Raw genomic sequence first — 12,723 nt, 5'->3', positions numbered from 1 at the left:
AATCTTAAAAAAAGAAAGAAAGAAAGAAATCCCTCTAAAAATGAAGGAAAATAGAGATCCCACATTGGCTAATGAGACTAATGGATAAATTCAAACCCTGACTTCCCCCTTGTCTGAGAGGAGGGAACCTGAAAGAAGACAGAAGGAAAGAAACAGTAAAGTAAAAAATTTTTTAAAGATTTTATTTATTTATCTGACAGACGGAGAGAGACCACAAGTAGGCAGAGCGGCAGGCAGAGGGAGAGGGGGTAGCAGGTTCTCTGCTGAGCAGGGAGCCCGATGTGGGGCTCTATCCCAGGACCCTGGGATCATGACCTGAGCTGAAGGCAGATGCTTAACCCACTGAGCCACCCAGGTGCCCCAATAATGTAAAATATCTTTAAGTGAAAAAAAAAAAAAAAAAGCAAAGAAAGAATGGAGAGAAAAGAGAAAATGTAAGAAATATAAGTTAATCCTGAGACAGGAGAGGGCTTCCTAAGCAGGACAGAAAACTTGAGGTCCACAGAAAAGTGACACAGATTCAGCCTCGTAAAAAGTCATCACTTCTGCACATCACAGTGAGCAAAGCTGGGGAAGAAAACAAAAAGGCAAGATACTTGACTTATTAATAAGAAAAGAATTAAAGTCCAGAATTTAAAAAGAGCCTCAAGAACTGATGATATCACAAACAATTTGACAGAAAAGGATTTCATGGGGCAATTTGAAAGAGTGTAAATTAAATTAAACTTTTTTTTTTAAGCATTAACTTGAGAGACCCTAAAATGCACAGAACTCTGATAGGGAATGGTCTCTAAGACGTACGTTCATTTTTTAAAACTCTGTAAGCAGACTAGGGTAGCAGAATGGTATGCTACCATATTTAGAGAGAAAAAAACCAGAAAACACATTTACCTACAGATGCACAGGCTTTCTCTAGATGAATACACAAAAACTGGAAAAATTAGTAAAGAATTCCTCCAAAAAAGGAAATGGAGGGCTGAGGTAGGAGGGAGCTGTTGACTTTCACAGCCTGTGAATGTTGTGCTTCGTATATGCATATATATATATATATATATATATATATATATATATCACATATACCATATATACCAATCCCCAATCAAGTAAACCAACTAAGTCAATAAATTAAATCTTCTTCTGCACAATCTCCAGATCCCAATAAACAAAGGGAATTATGCTTAAATAAACATTTTAAATGACATACCCTTTGGCTCACCAGCTTTACTGGTAGGAGCACGTTTTATGCAGAAATGCCCCCACGTGCACAGGGACGTGTTTGACTACAGTGTTATTACAAGGGAGGAAGCTGGAATCAGTCGAGGCGCCTGTAAACAGGGGATTGTGCAAATGAATCATGGTGAATCTCCACCATGAAATACTATGTAGCCATTAAAAAGAATGAAGCATATCTAAGTTCTTTTTTTCTTTTAAGGATTTCACTTATTTATTTGAGAGAGAAAAAGAGAAGGAGCAATGGGGAGGGTCGGCAGAGGGAGAAGAGAGGCTGACTTCCTGCTGAGCAGGGAGCCTGACAAGGGGCTCCGTCCCAGGACCTGAGGCTGGGACCTGAGCCCGAAATGCTACCCAGGCGCCTCTCTGTGTTTGTTTGTTTGTTTGTAAGTAATCTCTAACCCTAACATGGGGCTTGAACTCATGATCCCAAAATCAAGAGTCACACGCTCCACCAACTGAGCCAGTCAGGCGCCCCTATGTTTTTAATACCGGAAGACATCCAAGTCCCATTGTTTTTTTCTGTTTTCTTTGTTGTTGTTTTTTTTTAAATTTATTTACTTGAGAGAATGACAACAGTGGGCGAGGGAGAAGCAGGCTCCCTACTGAGCAGGGAGCCCGATGCAGGACTCGATCCCAGGACCCTGGGATCAAGACCCGAGCCGAGGGCAGACACTCAACTAACTGAGCCAGGCAGGCACCCCCCAGGTCCCATTGTTAAGTTAAAAAAGTAAGTCACAGAGCACACAGTAATATATGATCCCCACATATGTATTTTTAAAAGCATTTGCAGTATAAGGCTGGTCCTAAAGCTGGCAATGCAGATAATATTTTTACCGCGTTGTGCAGTATCGTACCAAGAACCCACGTATTCCGCATTCACCTGTACGTCCAGACTAGGCTGGCCTACACTTAGGCACTGCAGAAGGCCTAGAAGATATTACACGCACAGGGGTTCCCTCTCGGGTGAGGGGAGGGAAGGAAGAAGTGGAGAGAATTTTATTTTCCCACATCTTTCTCTATTACAAAAAAAACTTTTACAATAATTCGTGTTTTCTTAAAAAGTTACTGCCTTCCAGGCATGCTTTCCATTATTCATCCAAGGTCACATTTTGCGAGTGGCGGGGGTGGGTGCAGGCCGCCTGACCTCAGACGGTGCTCCCGACCCAGTGCTCCCTCACCTGCTCCTGGAATAAAAACCAAACCCAGACCCCAGTCTGCTGTGTCCCCGTCTCACCCCAGCTCACACAGAAAACGCCCCCCTTTAGGCTCCCAGCCTTCCTGAACAGATCTGCCCTGAAGGCCTGCCGGGCCTGTAACTGGCCAAGGGAGCGCGTACCACCCGGCGGCAGGCCTTTCCCGGGTGGAAGGCTAGAGTCAGATGCGATGCACCTGCTGCGGAATGAAGGCCTGAGCAGTAAAGTCAGCTCTTCCTCCCGGCTCCAGGCAGCACCCACAGCAATCTCCCGTTTTGTTGATGCTTTTTGTTCTCAAAGAAAAACAGCTAGAAGACGCCACTCCCCCTGTCCAGTCACGCTTTAGTGCATCTCAGAAGGACAAGTGCTTCCCAAGGTCTAGCCCAGAGGCAGCAAGCTGGCAGTCTGCGGGCAACAACCGGCCTCCACACATAATTCGGTTGCTCTGCTCATTCTGAAAACTGTTCTGTATTAGTTGCCAACTTTAAAAACATGGGATTTCCCCCCCATAAAATGTATAGCTTTCCCCCAAAATTCAGGCCAAGCAACATGGTGCTGGAGCTCCATGGCACCTACCCTAGTCTCCTTACAGGGAAGCATGCTCACCCCCCACCTCTGCAAACGCCCCTCCCCTACACCAGCCCTCCTCCCACCGGAAGGCTTCCTGACTGTCCCAGGCAGCAGCACAGCTCCCCCACAGCACCGCACCTCCTTTGCTGGTCATGCAGGTCAGTTCCAGGTCAGCCCATGCCGCCTTCCACGGAACCCAAAGAGCTCAGCCCTCTGCGCATGCCGTTCTCCGCCGTCGGACACTCCCAGCACGCAGGGCTGCAACGCAAAGAGATGGTAGGAGATGGCGTGAGCTCCTGAGGTCTTGGATTTAGTGTCTAAAATGCCAATCAAAAATGCCAATCAAAAATGCCTCTTTTTGACGGGTCCCTAATCTTCCTGCCCCGGTGGTAGAGCTTTGGGGCAGGGAGAAGCCCTGTGTTTGAGGACCCGCGTGTGTGAAAAGCTTTGCCAAGTGCAGAGTCCTGAGTTCAAGCCTGGCTCCTGGGCCCAGCCCTGACCTCTCCTGAGTCTGTTTCCGCACCTCTGGAACAGGGTAACCGCCCTTCACAGGCGAAGGGAAGGAAGTTTCTGAACGTGTGCATGAAAAGTGCTTATGAACATCTTACAGGTACAAAACAAGACCCGTGGGGACTGGAACTAGAAAAGAGGGACGCTTTGGAAGAAGTGACAGAAACAAATCCCAGTTAAAGAAAGCGGGATGAGGGGCACCTGGGTGGCTCAGTTGGTGGGGCGACTGCCTTGGGCTCAGGTCACGATCCTGGAGTCCCGGGATCGAGTCCCGAATCGGGCTCCCTGCTTGTCAGGAAGCCTGCTTCTCCCTCTGACCCTCCCCCTTCTCATACTTTCTCTCTCTCAAATAAATAAATAAAATCTTTTAAAAAAGAAAAGAAAGAAAGCGGGACGAAGAGCCCCTGTGTGATCTGAGGTCCGCCCCCCTTTCTGCTCGGAGAGCCTGGGAAATGCGACTCCTCGCCGGGCCCCAGGTCGCAGTACGCTGGGTCGGAAGGGAGAGCCCCTGACCCCCCCGCAGGAGATGTCCCCCCTCATTTCCCGGGCCGGGTCCCAGGGACGGAGCAGGCGGCCCAGCTGGGGAGGGGCGCGGAGACGCCCGTCCTCCGCAGCCCCCAGCTCACTCCGGTGGCCTTGCCCGGTTGCCATTATCCACCTTGGACACATCAAGGCACGAAGGTCCTCCCCTCCGAAGCCACACCACCTCCCACTCCACAGCGAGGACGACCCCACGACCTGCTCTCCAAAGAAGCGCTTCGCAGCCGCGGCGGAAAGGGACCGGGGCGGACCGACGGCCGCGGACACGCACCAAAGCGGTGCCGACGCGTGGCGCGCGGCTGCGGGAAAGCAGAGCCCTCGGGAGCGCCCCAGAGCGTCCCGGTTCCCCAACCCGCGGTGTCCGCTCACGGGCCTTCGTCAAAACGTGCCGCGGGCTCCGGTCTGGCCTGGAGGCTGGACGAGGCCCCCAGAGCTCACCGCACCTCCTCCCGCGCGCAGGGTCGGCCCCGCGACTTCAGGGCGCGCCTCTCACCCAGGCTGGGGGGTCGGGACCGGGCCCGGCCGGGACGACGAGGCTCACCCGGTCCGCACGGATTCCAGCCGGGGGCCGAGGCCGCCTCGCACCCACGCCCCCAGCCCCCGGCCGCCCCGAGCGCAGCGTGAGCCCCGCCTTGAAGGAGCGGGACGCCCCGCACCGGGCCCCGCGCACGCACCGAGGTGCTCCCCGCCGGGGTCTGAGAAGGGGCTGCGGGCGGCGCTGGAGAGTCCGGCCGGGGGGAGGGGGCCTGTCGGAAGCCGCGGCCGCGGGGCAGGGACGCGCCCCCAAGATGCTCCCACAAAGGGCTCCGGCTGCCCCGCGGCGTGCGGAGCGGGGAGGGGGCACAGCCCGTACCCGCCGCGGGGCGCGGAGCCGGAGGAGCGCGGGGTGGGGGGGGGGTGGCGCCGAGACCCTCCCCGCGCGCCCGCCCTGCCCGGAACTCTGCCCCGCTCCGGCCCGGCCCGCCCGCCGCCCCCGCCCCGCGGCCCCCGCCCCGCTCACCGCGCCGCCGCCGCCGCTCGGGGCCCGCCCGGCCGCCTCCCGCCTCGGCCGCCGCCGCCGCTTCCGCACCCCCGCCGCGCCCGCCGGCCGCGGGTTTCGGGTTTCAGGCCGCCCCGCGCCGCCCCGCGCCGCCCCTCCCGCCGCCGGCACGCGGACCCCGGCGGGCGCAGGCCCGGGAACTTCGCGGCGCTCCCGCCCCTGCCCGGCCGCGCCGCCCCTCCCCGCCCCTCCCCTCCCCGCTCCCCGGAGCCCCCCGCGCCGCGCCCCGCCCCGCCCCGCGCGCCTCCCCCCGCCCCCCCCGCCCCGGGCTCCGCCGGCCGCTCTTTGTCTCGCCCTCCCCGCCTCCCCCCCGCTCGCCGCCTCCTCCGGCCTCACCGACCCCGTCGCGCGGCCGGGGCCGCCCCCTGCCTGTCAGCCGCGCGCCCACGTCGGGCTCCCCCGGCCGCGCCTTTATTCATCCCCGCGACGTCGAGCCCCGAACCCACCGCCCGCGGGAGCGGGAGCGCAGACGCGGTGCTCGGAACCGGGGCCCGGAGCCGCGACCCCCGCGCAGACCCGCTCGGCCCGTCCGCAGGACCGGGGGCTCCGTCCCCGCTCCCCTCCCCCCTCCCCTTCCCCCCGCTCCCCTTCCCCCTCCCCACGCTCCGCACCGGCTGCCCCGCGGCCCCAGTGCCGGTTGGGAAAGTCCCGGCAAACCGCGAGCTGCGGGCGGAGAGCGGGGCCGCCGCTCCCGGACTCCCGCGAACGCCTCCGCGATCCGGCTGCGTGGACGAGCGTCCGGACTCGCTCTTTCCCGGGGCTCCGGCCGGGCGCGTCCCCGCCTGTGGCCCGGCCTGGAAGCACCGGTTAGAGCCGCGACTCGCGGCGCCCGGCGGGTCTCCGGGGACACACGGGGTGATGGGGGACAAGCTAATGGGGCCTTAATACTCCCGTGGGGCGGACGCTCTGTTCGCTGGAGACAGAAGCTGGAGCCGCTGCGAGTCGAGGTCCCTGGAAAGCCCGAAGCTGGAGGAGTTTAAAGCACTTTGTTCTCCAGATTATCTTAGACTTTTATTCTGAAATCCCTGGGTTTTGTGTTTTGTTTTGTTCTGATGCGCGCTGACTCGGGCACTGGCTAGTCTTCCTGACCCTGGGGGAGTTATTCAGCGTTTCCGAATCCCAGCCCCTTCCTGTATAAAATTCATATACTCAGACCTGCCTGTTGGGTTTAAAAAGATGAGGTGAGGTCGTGTGAGTCAATCGCCGGGGCCTAGAGCGGAGAGCGGAGCGCTAAGTCCTCAGGAAAGTCCAGGACACGCGGTGGACCGTCCAGGAGAGAACAAGAGAACAGTGACGGATCTGTCGCCTCCCTGTCCACGCAGGACGCAGAGACGCCCTTCGCGCACCTGCTCCAACTGGAACCCTTTCATCTTGAGCTCCAACTGGAACCCTTTTTCTCCTGCTGCTGCTCGTTATCAGGTATATTATTTATCACAAAGGGTTTTCTTCCTATGCTCCTAAGCTCAGAACTTACCTGTGCGTTCAAAAATAGGAACTGCTCCAACGAATGCATCTTTTCAATTGCTCTCAACATTTTTTCCCCTTCTGGAGCTAATATTGAGCTGTGAGCAGTAGTCACTCGGATGCAGAGAAAAGAAAAAAAATGATCATCAGTTATTTCACTATCACTCTAGAGGGGACAGTTGTGTGAAAATCGCAGCATGCATTTTGTGTGAGAATTTTTTTCACAAAAAGAAGAGAGATACATAGTAACTCTCCTTTTCCAAGTGCCTTTCATCAGTCATTCCCTTCTGGGGTCCCCAAAGACTTCTGAACTAAGATAATGAGAGGCATTGTCCTAGGGAATCCAAAATGCTGGTTGAAGAATCTGCATATGGTAAGACATCTTTAAAATAAAGCATCTTGGGGCACCTGGGTGGCTCAGTGGGTTAAGCCACTGCCGTCAGCTCAGGTCATGATCTCAGGGTCTTGGGATCAGCCCCGCTGCTCAGCAGGGAGCCTGCTTCCCCCTCTCTTCCTGCCTCTCTGCTTGCTTATGATCTCTGTCAAATAAATAAATAAAATCTTAAAAAAAATAAATTAAATAAAATAAAGCATTTTCCCAGTCTGATCGTCCACGTAAAACGAGGCAGAGCAAAATGGTGAGGCATGCTGTCCATCCGGCGTAAAATTCCGTTCCCACACTCCTCAATCGCATCTCAACTGCAGCATGCCCGCCTCAGAGAAGTCTCCCCTGACAAGCCTACAAGAGGGTCTCTAGTCTCTGCTCTCTCTCAGAGCTCCCTATCCCTTTTCTGTATAAAATTTATATCAATGGAGAATTTATCTAATTTTTTTCCATTTGTCTGCTTACAGTATCCCACCATGGATAGATGCAACTCTTTGGGAGCGGGGACCTATCTGTGTTACTTACCACTGTGAAAACAGGCCCAATTTGTTAAGTAAATGAAATGAAAAAATAAGAATAGATAAAGTATGTCTTCAGGGGTATCTGGTTATCAAACTTTAGGATCTGTAAGAATCCCTTGGAGATTTCTTAGATGCAAAACCAAAAGCAAGAGTGATTAAAGAGAGAGTTGATGTGGGGCACCTGGGTGGCTCAGTCGTTAAGGTTAAGTGTCGTCTCCCTTGGGCTCAGGTCTTGATCCCAGGATCCTGAGATCAAGCCCCACAATGGGCTCCCCGCTCAGTGGGAAACCTGCTTCTTCCTCTCCCACTCCCCCTGCTTGAGGGATCTCGCTGTGTCTCTCTCTGTCAACTAAATAAATAAAATCTTTTAAAAAGAGAGAGTGAGAGGTTTGATGTGTTGGATTTCGTCAGAATTAAAATTTAAGTGACTCCCAGGACACCCATCAAGAAAAGGAAAGACAATTCACAGAATAGGATAAAATATTTGCAAATCATATATCTGATGGAATTTGTATCCAGAATCTGCAAAGAACTCCTACATCTCAATAATAAAAAAATCCACTTTAAAAAGGATAAAGGACCTAAACACATTTCTCCAAAGAAGGTATAGAAATAGCCAACAAGCTCATGCTGGACATCATTAGTCATTAGGGAAATCACATCAAAACAGAAATGGGGGGTGCCTGGGTGGCTCAGTTGGTTTAGTGTCTGTCTTCAGCTTGGGTCATGATCCCAGGGTCCTGGGATCAAGCCCCACATTGGGCTCTGTACTCAGTGGGGAGACTGCTTCTCCCTCTCTCTCTGTCTGCTGCTCACCCTGCTTGTGATCTCTCTCTCTCTCTGTCGAATGAATAAATAACATTTTTTAAAAAGAACAATAGCTCCAGAAAAAAAAAAAAAAACACCACTTCACAGTCACTAAAAATGGCTAAAATGAAAAAGGTGATAACCGGTATTATGGAAGATTCGGAGGTGTTAGAACCCTGTACACTGCCGGGAAGAATGTAAAATGAGGCAGCCACTTTAGAAAACAGCGCGCGCGCATGCTGTCAAATAAATAAATAAATAAATCTTAAAAAAAAAAAAAAAAAAAAAGACAGGGGAGGCAGGCCTGGAGTCACACAAAGAGTACTGCCCTTCCGATCCCAAATGAATTTAGTCAATGGTAAAGAATGGCCTCTAATATGTGTGTGTGTATGTATATATATATATATATATATATTCATTAACATAGAGTGTATCATTAGTTGCAGAGGTAGAGGTCAGTGACTCATCAGTCTTATAGAACACCCAGTGCTCATCACATCACGTGCCCTCCGTAGTGTCCATCCCCGTCCCTCCGGCCCCCTCCCCTCCAGCAACCCTCAGATTGTTTCCTGTGATCAAGAGTCTCTTATTGTTTGTCTCCCTCCCTGATTTCGTCTTGTTTTATTTTTTCTTCTCTTCCCCGATGACCCTCTGTTCTGTTTCTTTTAAATTCCAAAGTATCAGTGAGATTATATGATAACTGTCTTTCTCTGATTGACCTATTTCGCTCAGCATAGTACCCTCTAATGCCATCCACATCATTGCAAACACCAAGATTTCAGAAAATAGAGAGTTTTAAAATAAATAGGCCTTCTCTAGTACTACCTTTATTAAGGGATAATATAAAAGTATCGATTTTGTTAAACTGTTTTTTCTTTAGTAATATTTTCAAATAACTTGTTTTGCAATTTTTTTCTTTATAGATAAGGTAAACCAGGCAATCTCTTTCCCAAATATCTTAAATCTCAAACTTAAAAAGTTGATGAGTTGAATGTAAATAAAATAAATTTTAAAAAATTGATAGAGTTTCCCTAACATAAAATTCTAGGTTGTGGCAATCTCCACAAACCAATGACTTATTCATAAAAAACATCTTAGCTATCAATGAAGCAGAACATGTGGAACAAAGAAAGCATGAATCGATCTGTCTGTGCTTCTAAGAAAGTTATCCATGATACAGTAAATGAAAACGCTTCAGAAAATGTATAAGTAATATGATCCCATCTCTATAAACACATATGTGTCCGCACGCATGTCTCCATGTGCATTAAAAGAAATCCGGAATAGCAGACACCAAATCAGAAACAATGGTTACTGGGAAGCCTGGGTGGCTCAGTGGGTTAAGCGGCTGCCTTTGGCTCAGGTCATGATCCCAGCGCCCTGGGATCTAGTCCCACATCGGGCTCCTTGCTTGGCAGGGAGCCTGCTTCTCCCTCTGCCTCTGCCTGCCTCTTTATCTGCCTGTGCTCGCTCTCTCTCCCTCTCCCTCTCTCTGACAAATTAAAAAAAAAAAAAAAGAAAAGAAACAGTGGTTACAGTCAGACGTGGGTTAGTGGAAACAGGTACTTCTACTTTTTACTTTATACACTTTCTGTATTGAATTCTTTACAGTAAGTATGTATTATTGTATTAATTTTAAAAACATAGTTTTAAAATAAAAATGTACTTAAGCACCTGATAAACATATTCAAATATACACATTGATATGTGTGTTTTCATCCAGAGCAAGTACGTACTGAGCACATATTATGTGCTCTTGGGATACATCAGTGAGCAAAGTGGACGAAGACCCTGCCTGTCCCCAGGAGCTTATATTCTAAGCAAAATCAGAGCAGGACAAGGAGGATCTGGAGAACAGAGGGTAGTTTTTAATATTAAATAGGGCGGTGAGGGTAGAGCTTATTGATAATCTGACACGTGAGCAAAGCCTTGAAGGAGGTGAATAAATTAGTCATTAGGGTGTGTGAGAAAGGTATTGGGACGGTCAGAATCTAATGTTAGGAGTGCGCCTTGCGTCTACACGGCAGAGCAAGCAGGCCGGGGCAGCTACAGCAGAGCGAGCAAGCCGGCGTAGGAGGAGACGGGCCAGGCAGGGAAGAGGAAGAGAGAAGGGGGGATTTGTGTGGATCTCACAGACCCTGGGGAGGACGTTAGCGTCTACTAGAGTAGAATGAGGGAGCTGGGGAGGCTGGTGTCTCGGACCAGGTGCTACCAGGAGCTAAGAAAGGGTTGGATCCGGGCTATATTTTCCAAGCAGATGTAATAAGATTTCCATATGTGTTGGATGTGGGGTACATGAAAAAACAGAAGTGTCAGGGTTGACTCCAGGGCCATTGTGTGAGCCGCTGACGGCTGGAGTTGCTGTCAGCTGAGAGGCAGAGCCTGGAGATGCGGGTTACGGGATGGACGTTGGAAATTCAGTCTGGACACGTCAGGTTAGAGATGTCTACAAGTTATCCAAATGAGGACGTGAAGTGAACAGCTGGAAAGAGGTGTGAGTCCTCGACAGAAGTCTGGGAATCTTCAGCATACAGTTTCCAGAGCTACAGGATTGAGAGTCATCATAAAATGTCCCAACTGGGTGGCTTAAATCAAACAAACAAAAACAAACAAAAAGTTATCATTGACTCACAGTTTTGAAGGATTGGAACAAAAGAGATTATTATGGTTGTCCCAGAAAATAGCATATACCAAACAATAAAGTCTGTGTCCAGAAGGTGACATAAGAGATTGCCTATGGAGTAAATTCCAGTGGGTCAGAGATCAAAATGTTAAAAGTGAAACTCAAATAAATTCTAGAAGAAATGTAGGATTCCTTCCTTTAAAACCAGGAAGCAAGAAAAACTTTATTAATTATGATCCCCATAGCTGAAGTAAAAATAACAGGAAAAATAAATTTGCACACTTTAAAAAAATAATTTCATGAAAAAGCACCACAACAAAGTCAAAGGAAAAATGGGAAACTGAGAAAAGCGATATGTGACTTGTGTCACCAAGAATGATGTGACAAATAGGATGCGGAATCAGAATTCACTCCCACCTGGCTCAGCTGAAGAGATTTTACTGAAAGGCATCCACACAGAGCCACGGCGAGGGACGTAAGCGCCCAGGGTCAGGCATCAGGATGTCCTCAGCTCCGCTAGAAGACAGACAAGGGGAAGAAATGATGTTATCAGAGCCCGCGGCGAGCTGAAATTGGAGCAGGAAGAGTTTGAGAGAGATTTAGCAGGGAAGAGCAGTCACTGCTGAAGCCGGAAGGGAGAGGGGACACAGCTCTCCCCAGCCTCTGTTCTGCCAGGGGCTCTTGCTGTCCAGACTCCACCAGAAGCTCACAGCAGAGTCAGGGTGACAGAACATGAAAGGGTCAGCCCTCCAGGGACAAAGCAGGACAGTGAGATGGTGGGAAGGTGGAAACCGGTCATCATCAGCTCAAGCTAGAAGCTCTAATTTCCAAAAAGCTGTTAACCATTTGGAAGCAAGGGGAGCCTGCGTGGCTCAGTCAGTCGAATGCCCGACTCTCTCGATTTCATCTCAGGTTGTGATGTCAGGGTTGTGAGACGGAGCCCCGCATTGGATTCCCTGCTGGGCATGGAGTCTGCTAGGGATTCTCTGTCCCCCTCTCTCTACCCCTCTCTGACTCTCTTTCTTTAAAAAAAAAAAAAAAAAAAGAACCAAAATACCAAACACTTAAATAAAAAATGAATGTTGAATACAGTTCACAAAAAAGTGTAAAATGCTTATCAATATATGAAAAAATTGGGGCGCCTGGATGGCTCAGTGGGTTAAAGCCTCTGACTTCAGCTCAGGTCATGATCTCAGGGTCCTGGGATCGAGCCCCGCATCGGGCTCTCTGCTCAGCAGGGAGCCTGCTTCCTCCTCTCTCTCTGCCTGCCTCTCTGCCTGCTTGTGATCTCTGTCTCTCTGTCAAATAAATAAATAGAATGTTTTTAAAAAATATGAAAAAAATATATATGAAAAAATACTGCTTCACTCCTAATACGTGAAATGTGAATTCAAACACGACAAGAACCAACTGCTGACAAGGCTGCGGAGCAACTGGTTCTCCTGCACTGCTGCTGGGAGCAAAAGCTGGTGCGGCCGCACTGCAGAACGATGAACCATTATCTCCTAACCCTAACCATGCACACGTATTATGACTCACAATTCCACTTCTAGCAGAAATGTGTGCATATGTTCCCAAGAGGTGCATGTAGTAGCATGTAGTAGTGTTCGCCCAGCACTATCTATAACAGCCCCAGACTGGAAACTATCCAAGTGCCCTCAGTAACACAATGTATCAGTAAATCGTAACACACTTACACAATGAAATAGCGTGTGCACAGTGATGAGAATGAATGATTTACAATCCCACAGGATGGGAAAGCACAGGTTAATCTCACAAGCACAGTGAGAAGGATCTGTCCTATGATTCCATTTAGAGAAGGCACAAAAGAATCAAAC

At 50.3% G+C, this 12,723-nt stretch overlaps 1 protein-coding gene across 5 annotated transcripts in view; it reads right to left on the bottom strand.

Annotated features, from left to right (window-relative positions):
* The window catches only part of GPR161 (G protein-coupled receptor 161), a 44,115-nt gene extending 37,147 nt beyond the window's left edge, over window positions 1–6,968 (bottom strand). The window contains exons 1-2 of one of the 5 annotated variants that reach the window (XM_013049308.2): window positions 6,560–6,968; window positions 3,135–3,254 (exon numbers count right to left, since the gene is read on the bottom strand). The gene's annotated coding sequence lies outside the window, so the exon portion shown is untranslated. Of the gene's footprint in view, window positions 1–3,134; window positions 3,778–5,531; window positions 5,624–5,696; window positions 5,807–6,559 lie in introns of those variants that run through there. The other 4 variants (XM_045087781.1, XM_045087782.1, XM_045087783.1 and 1 more) reach the window with 4 other exon arrangements.
* Between the last annotated feature and the right edge of the window lie 5,755 nt (window positions 6,969–12,723).

This window comes from Mustela putorius, unplaced genomic scaffold (assembly GCF_011764305.1).
Source record: "Mustela putorius furo isolate JIRA1106 unplaced genomic scaffold, ASM1176430v1.1 tig00001451_pilon_pilon_pilon, whole genome shotgun sequence".
NCBI classification, from domain to species: Eukaryota; Metazoa; Chordata; class Mammalia; order Carnivora; family Mustelidae; genus Mustela; species Mustela putorius.
This window is presented reverse-complemented; position numbering and strand designations above follow the sequence as displayed.